We start from the raw sequence: 8,485 nt of genomic DNA, 5'->3' as shown, positions 1-8,485 counted from the left end.
AACCCTATATATGAGCTTGATGAGGCATTGGTGGACACATTCACTACCTACAAAAGAAACAAAGCTATACATAGACATATTTTTTCCATTTTGGTTACTAAATAGTGAAAAACAAAGTATGATACAATCAATGTGCTTGGTGATCTCTCCCAATGCAAACCCAATGAATGAGGGGTAAGGAGGATGTCAAGGTGTGATTCTAAAGCCAATACATATGATGGGATATCATGAGGGATATTAGGGTCAAAATTGGGGTCTTATAGTGTTTGACTTAGGATTTACTATTGTCGCATCACGCGAAAAACCGGCGGGAAAAGAAAGAAACAACAGAGCCGCCACCGTGCGTTATTTATCCCAAAAGAGGGAAAGGAAACGCTCAGAGTAAACCTGGGAAAGAACATGGTCTCGCGACCAAAGAGGATGGGTTCGGGAGTCGGTTATGCGAAGGGAAGGTATTAGCACCCCTACGCATCCGTAGTACTCTACGGGATCCACGCACAAAAGGAAGGAAAATTGGTTGCTAAACACTGCTCAAACTCACACACACTGGCTGAAAGAGACAAAAGAAACTGACTGAAACTGACTCGGCAGGACATCGTATCCTGGGCCTACTTAGTCTATCAGGCATAGACATCAGAGTCGAAGTAGTTCGGACTGGGGAAACGACACATGCTCGCTAGGATATCGTATCCTATGCATACGTATCTTCTCGGACGAGAGAAGAATCAGAGCATTCGTAGCTCGGCTGACACACACACAAGCAAACACAAACAAAGGCAAATGTGGAGCCCGAATGCCAATCACTGGACTTATATCAGCATCCGAACCTAAACACACACAGGAAACCAACTGCCAATCGCTGGACTTATGTCGGACTCCAACCAGAACACACACAAGGGTGGTTAAGACACAAAGGGTTGGAAAAGAAAAAGGGTGCCCGGAGAGATCAGCTCAATCTCCTGCCTACATACTTCATCTGGTATGAAGATCAGGGCGATGTAGTTCCCCTACGCAGGGACAAAGGACTAGCCTAAACCAGATAACAGAGGGAGACACAACTCTAGGGAGACTACGACTCGAGCCTAGATGTTGTCATGCAAAATCAACCCTAAGTTAAGGTTTCTAGCTAGATGGCACGAGGGCCAACCTATCCTAAACACGGCTTGCACAGGAAGCAAGGGTCTCGATTGCAACGAGGGCAAGAGAAAGGGGATATCTCAATCACAACAGGGGTGAGAGAAAAGAATTAGTGTTAGTGGTTAGTCAAACTCGGCAAGACATCGCATCTCGTGCCTACGTATCTCATCTGGACATGAGAATCAGAGTTGCCGTAGTTCGGCTACGGAGGGACAAAGGTCTCAATTGCAACTAGGGCAAGAGAAAGGGAAAGTCTCGATCGCAACGAGGGCGAGAGAAAGGATCGCAACGAGGGCGAAAACAAGCACGGATTAGTTGTTAGTTGTTAGTCAAACTCGGCAAGACATCGCGTCTCGTGCCTACGTATCTCACCTGAACATGAGAATCAGAGTTGCCGTAGTTCGGCTACGGAGGGAGAAAGGACTCGATTGCAACTAGGGCAAGAGAAAGGGAAAGTCTCGATCGCAACGAGGGCGAGAGAAAGGAAAAGGCTCGATCGCAACGAGGGCGAGAGAAAGGAAAAGGCTCGATCGCAACGAGGGCGAGAGAAAGGAAAAGGCTCGATCGCAACGAGGGCGAGAGAAAGGAAAAGGCTCGATCGCAACGAGGGCGAGAGAAAGGATCGCAACGAGGGCGAAAGAAAACAAGGCGAACAAACAAAAACACAGGTAGCACACACTATATGCACACAAGAGGCTCACACAAGGGTTAGGTTTTAGTTGAGGGGTCATATCAACCTTAACAAACAAACCTCTGGAATGGGGTGAAGTGTGCTCTTAACCTTGCCATTGAGAGGCTAAGGTGAAGCAGATGAAAGGATGAAGTGAGGATGAGACCTCACAGCTCTTATCCCTGGCCAGGGAGAGCTAATAGACAAATGAGCATGGGTCCAGAAAGGGGGAACCCTTCTATACTCGAAGACTCTGACACTGTACACTTTGTACAAGATCTTGGGTTTGTACCCCAATGCATCAACACACAGCAGTGTGAGCAGAGGGATGACACAATAAGAGTAGTGGGGGATAGATTGCATATCCCTACCTTCCACCAATTGCCTTACTTGAAGGACTTTTCCTGCTTGGGACAATTTTAAACACACACAAGCATGGCCTCTTAAGGAGGACTTCAGACAGTTTGCCCGGCCAAGTAACAGGCCGGGTCTCCAGACTACATGAAGTAAAAGAGATTATACCTCAAGCAAGTTGCTAAAAAGCAAAGCAAATCAAGTTCAGAGAACTTAAGCAACTAAAGTACCTGAAAAAGTCAAAACAATCAGCAAACAGTTCCAAAGTTTAAATCAAAAAGGAATTGGTAAACAGTCAACACAGATGGTCAACTGTGCAAGGCACAAGACTCAAACACATGAGTCAAACCTACAAAACAAAGGTTAGCATATGATAAACAATCAAGTTCAAACAAGTTTGAATGATCTTTGAGGCATTGGTGCTTAACCTGAAACAGGAACTCAATTGTAAGCTCAAAAGACCACTAGGACTAGCCTAGGGTCAAGGATGAAAGAAAAAGTCAAAACAGCAAAGAAAAGTCAACCAAAGTCAAGGTCAAACATTTAGGAAGCAATCACAATTGGGCCCACATTCAAATCATGCATTATTATCATTTCATGAACAAAAGAATGCAAAGCATGGCAAAGGAAAGCACAAATAGGTCAACAACAAGACTTCATTCAAAAGTCAACCCAAACAATCCCAAAAATTATCAAATAAATCACATCCAATCCTAACATCTAGCATGGCAAGCATGTCAAATTTCATGGCAATTGGATGAGAGGAAGGCAATCAATTAAAATCAAGAAGTCAAACCAAATTTAAGCATGCACAATGAAAGTCAATAAACATGGGTCAACTTCAAAAAATCATATCAAATTGAAAACAGAAGAGAAATGAATGAGATTAACACCAATGCAAAGCTCAAGATGTCTAGTTATCACATATGAAATTTCATGATCATACAATAAGATATGAGAATTTCCCAAAGGATTTGGCAACATGTAGCACAAAAAGTCAACCATTGACTAGGCAGGGAAGAAAATTCTCAAATAAATGGAAAACAGCCCAATCAATTCCAAGAAAATTCACACATGAATTAGACATGTAAGGGAGGGATCATGCAAAATTTGGGGTCATTTGGAGGTAAGGAAGCATGTCAACCAAAATTGGGAAAATGCACATCATTGGTGTGATACAAATTGTCACACCCTACTTCAAAAAATCAAAGCTCACACACCACATATGATAAATGCACAAACTTTATATCAAAACAAAAGTGAATGAGTCTAGTTTCTCCACAAAAAGTTTCAGGGGCAATGGATACATTCTCATCATTTCACAAAAGGTTTGGCACAGGGTATCACATAGGCATACATGTCAAGAAAACTCATACCATTTAAAATCCAGCCAACCAAAAATTAATTAAAAATCATGATTAAATACTAGACATCTTCATGGACATGATGCAAAAATTGGCATGATTTTTGGATGAATAATGAAGGAGAAATGGATTTTTGAAGTTGTGTAACAATTTGTATCAAACATGAATACATAGCATGGCATAATGGTCAAACATGGTCAGCGCATGGCAATTTGGTAAATACCCGCCTCACTTATCAAAGCTGTGCGTTTTGGGCATGGAGAACGAAATGTTCTCATTGGCTGATGGCCAATGGAACAGTAAACAGACCAATGAGCATTCAAAATTCTGGGTTTAAGAACCCTAGGGTTTATGCAGCAAGGCAATCGTGTAATCAACATTTTCACCAAGATTCGACCAAACAATCACAACAGCATGGCATTGAAATACATCATGCAACATCAAACAGCCATAACCAAACACAACAAACACAATTCATGTGGATTTTCTGGGCAGGGTTAAGGTTGCAAAACAGCAGGGCATTCATCATCATCATCCAAAAATCGACCAAGAACAAAATCCCCAGAAGCTAAAATCAAACATGGCTATCGAATCTACCAACAATAAGCATCACATACCAGCAAGCAAAATCATTAAAACAAGCTCATACAAGAGAAATCGATGGAAACAGGTTTGCACATAGAATTTCAAAGCCAGATTTCTCCTAAACCAAACAACCATTTAACATGATTCCAAGTTCATAACAACCAGCAAGGCAAGGACTATCAAACACATAGCATGGTTTGATGAAAAGAGAGGGTCGAGCACTTACTTATTTTTGAAGAAAAACTGGAAATAGTGATGGATTGATGTTGTTGTGCTGAAACAGATGAAGACAAGGCTATGGAATGATGGATACTTGAGGGAAATGAGCTCAGTGATGCTTGGAAGCTTCCAAAATTCGATTCACCATTATTGTGGCTTGAAGAAAACAGAACGAGAGGATGCACTACAGTTGAGATTAGGTGCTCGAAAACCCTCCCAAATGAGGTCCAAATGAAGAAACAATGAAGGTTGTTCGAGGGTTTTTGAATGTTTGAGCAGAAAATTCACTTTTGGCAAAATGCAAATTCAGAGAGAAAAGAGAATTTTTGGTCGTGTATGGCTGCAGCTAGGGTTCTGAATGAGCAGCAAAATGAGCTTATGTAGTCTGTTTAACATTGGTTTAAGGCATGCTAATCTTGGTTAGTTCAAATGGAGCTAAATGCAAAACTTGCTAATTTACACATATGGAAATGGAGGGTGTATGCTTGCACGGTTTGGGCTTGATACAGGCTGTAAACAGACCTTCCAATTTGCTGTTTGTTGTTTGCTGATGGATTGCTAACATTGCCTTGTTTTAATGAAGCCATTTGCAAAATTTCAAGTTATGCACCTTATGCCAAAATGGTAGTGGGATAGTAGTATGAGCATGGATTTGGACTTGGAGCATGTTGCAAATACCATATGAAACAAATCCCAATTGGCCAAAGTGAGAAAAAAATCAAAGAATCAAAAAGTCAACTATTGGTCAAACTTGATTTTTAAATGAAATAGGTCAAAAAATGCCATTTTGATTGGCAAGGTTTTGGAGGATGAAATTTATATTTTTGGAAAGAGGAGGAAAAATGTGGTTTGTAGGAAAAAACCCCACCAAATTTGGCCTTATGGTTCATGAGTTATGGCTCTTTGAAGTTCACAAATTTTTGAAATTGAATTGATCATATCTTGACAACCACACATGGGATTTGAGTGTTCTTGGACTTTTTGAAAATGGGAGAACAAGGTCTTCAACTTTCATGTTGGGCAAAAATTCATTTGAAGCTTGTATCATGATGTAAGTTGAGGATCAAGAAGTTTCCATTTTTGGCAGTTAAAATTACAGGTCCAGTTTCTATTTCTGGAAATTTTCTGTTTGACTTGATTTTCTTCCATGATGAGGTTTAGCATGATATATGAGGCCTATTGGGACATGAATAAACTCTCTCAAACCATTTCCATCCATCAAAACCACAAAATCAACCATAGTTGACCAACTTTGACTTTTCTAGGGTTTTGGATGACTGAAGCACTTCTGATGAATTCCAAACCCTAATTCCTTGAGACCTTGACTTCAAATGATGTCCCAAGTTGTATGGACTCTTTATTATTGATCATGGTGCCCAAATTCCACAAGAATGGCCACCATCCACTGCTTTGACTGACTGTTGACTGCCTTTGACTTTCTAGGGTTTTTGCCAGACTGTGCATGAACTGATGGCTTCTGAACATCCAACCCTTGACTTGAATACTTCAAATGGACCTCCAAGTCATGTGGACTTGTTGGACAAAACCTAGGGCCTTTACTCCTTGAGAAACACCCTTGCTTGATTGGTTGACTGATCTCCTGATCAGTTTGACCTAATTCTTTGCTTGCTTGCTCTTGAGGCAACTGGGGACAATGCAAATGCTATGCAATGGACCATGATATGATATGACCTAATATGATATGGTATGTACAATGATAGGTGCAAATTTGAGGTGCTACAACTATCAAGCAAGTTAAAGGATCCAAACATATGGCTCAATGAGGGATAACCTATCATTAATTCAAAGTATCAAGGAACCTCAAGTCCATCTATGGATGACTTGAAATGAAGAAGCATTGATCAACTAAGTCAACAACTCAAGTCAAACGCATCAAGTGTATCAAAAGTCAACCAAAAATGAATTTAAAATTGATTAAAAAGGGAAATTAAAGAGAAAATCTCAAACTATGATCAAAATGATTAAAAAATGGTTGCAGAAATTACACAAAGTCTCAAATATTATGCATCAATAGATCTCAAAGGTTGGATGCAAAAATATTTGAAATGATCAAAAAAAAATTGGAAAATGAAATAAAAGAAGAAATGAAATAAAAATAACAATAAATGCAGAAACGGTTTTAAAAAATTAAGAGAAAAATATATGTGATGCACAATACTTTTAAAGATTTTGTGTGAAAAAAATGTATCAAAATAAATTAAAATGAGTGAGAAAATTAAATAGAAAAGACTTTAGTATAAGGTTTCATGTCATTTTCACCTAGTGTATTTGCATTCTACGTGTCATCCTACATTTTGCTAACAAATAGGCATGTCTTAGAGGCTTCATGCATTTTTAAGGTTTTGGTCATATGACTTCATCATGAATTTAATCTTGAATTTACAAGTAGAAGTCTTTGGGAACATTACATATTAGAGTCATTTCATGCAAATTCAAAGAATTAAAACAAAGTTTTTTATTTGAATAATTTCCATTTTTAGTTTGAGTATAAAACCATTAGTTTTCCTACACTTGCATTATCTTAAGTGATAAAGTAAAATATAAAAAAAAAGAACTAAGTAGAATATCACATTTTTATAGCATGCATCAAATCTTTTAAATCAAAATACAAAAATAACACGATGTATAATTTTACACCATCTTTGAATCATGCTTTTAAAATAATAATAATAATAAACAAATACAAAAAATAACAAGTTTATTACATTACTTGGAGTTTCTACATTTTTTAAATAAGACAAAAACATCCAAAAGCAAGAGTCTCCAAAATTGTGGGAGGCCTCCACATTTTTCCATCATCCATCTCATGCACAATAGTATCAACTCATGGCATCACCCTTTTTGAATTTCTTTCCTCCTTATAGGTATCTTTGCTCTGCATCATGAACACTAACATAACCATACACACAAGCCACGTAGCTTACATCTCATACCACATATCATGACATGAAGTACAAATAAATAAATAAATAAAATTACAAGGCCAAGTATGTGCAACAAGAATGATGACATCAAGCATCACCAACATTAATTTAACAACATTAACAACATAAGATCATACACACATATCTTTAAATGCATTGATATCTTTTATAGCCGAATCCAAAACAAAGAAATTAATTAATAAAAGTAAACAAGTATGTGCAACAAGCATTATGACACCATCAATGGTCATCCATGGCATCATAACAATTCATCATTCAAACATACATACACATCCCATATAATTTAATTAAGATGAAAATAAAAAACAAGTTGACAACATCAAATTGCAAACAATTCAAGGTAATATACATGAATTGTCATTCATATTCACATCATCATTCATCCATTCAGCATACTCCATCCCTCGTAAAATCATCCCACATACATAAACTAACACAAATCATCACTCAAACAAACACAAAATTGCAATAAACTTTTTGCATCAAATTCAATCTTAACCTCGTATCTCAAATATCACAAGGATCACTGATTTTAATTTCACTCCAATTCCATTCACAACTCTCTCATTTTTACCTTCATTCACTCACAACTCACCATATATAATACTCCTCTTAATGTACTCTGATGACACACAATACAATTTTTTTACCTTAATTCGCCCTCTCACACTCAAAGCTCTCCAAGAGATCACTCAAGTTCATCACTAGAACTTGAGTCGATCAAAACTCAACCCCTCATTGGAAGTTCATTTACATATGGCTTAAGCTCACCAAAGATCACTCATATAAGAGAAAAAGTATAAGAATATAAAAGAGAGAAGGAGAAAGAGAACATAAGACTTACCTTCGCCAGAAGTTGGACACAACTCACCGGAGAAGAAGGCGGAGCTCTGTCGTAGGTAACTTCTTTCTACCCTTTGCTCATTCTGACTTCACCATAATGTGCGTAGGGACCTGAGGAGTGAAACCCCCATGGTCCCAAACTCCAATTTTGTTTCATTGCTATTTAATTTCATGTTGAATTCTCCAAGGTTCATGCTTGAATATACTAATTGATTACGTTTTGCTTGAATTTAACATGGGATTTTGGCTTAGAGTTTAATTTTGTTTGTGTTTGATGTTGGAGCTTTCATGATTTGAGCATGTTTATGGTGGTTTTGGGTTCGACAAGGATGGACACCATAAGTGTG

This window comes from Lathyrus oleraceus, chromosome 4 (assembly GCF_024323335.1).
Source record: "Lathyrus oleraceus cultivar Zhongwan6 chromosome 4, CAAS_Psat_ZW6_1.0, whole genome shotgun sequence".
NCBI classification, from domain to species: domain Eukaryota; kingdom Viridiplantae; phylum Streptophyta; class Magnoliopsida; order Fabales; family Fabaceae; genus Lathyrus; species Lathyrus oleraceus.
The sequence above is the reverse complement of the archived record's forward strand: the minus strand, read 5'-3'. Positions refer to the sequence as shown.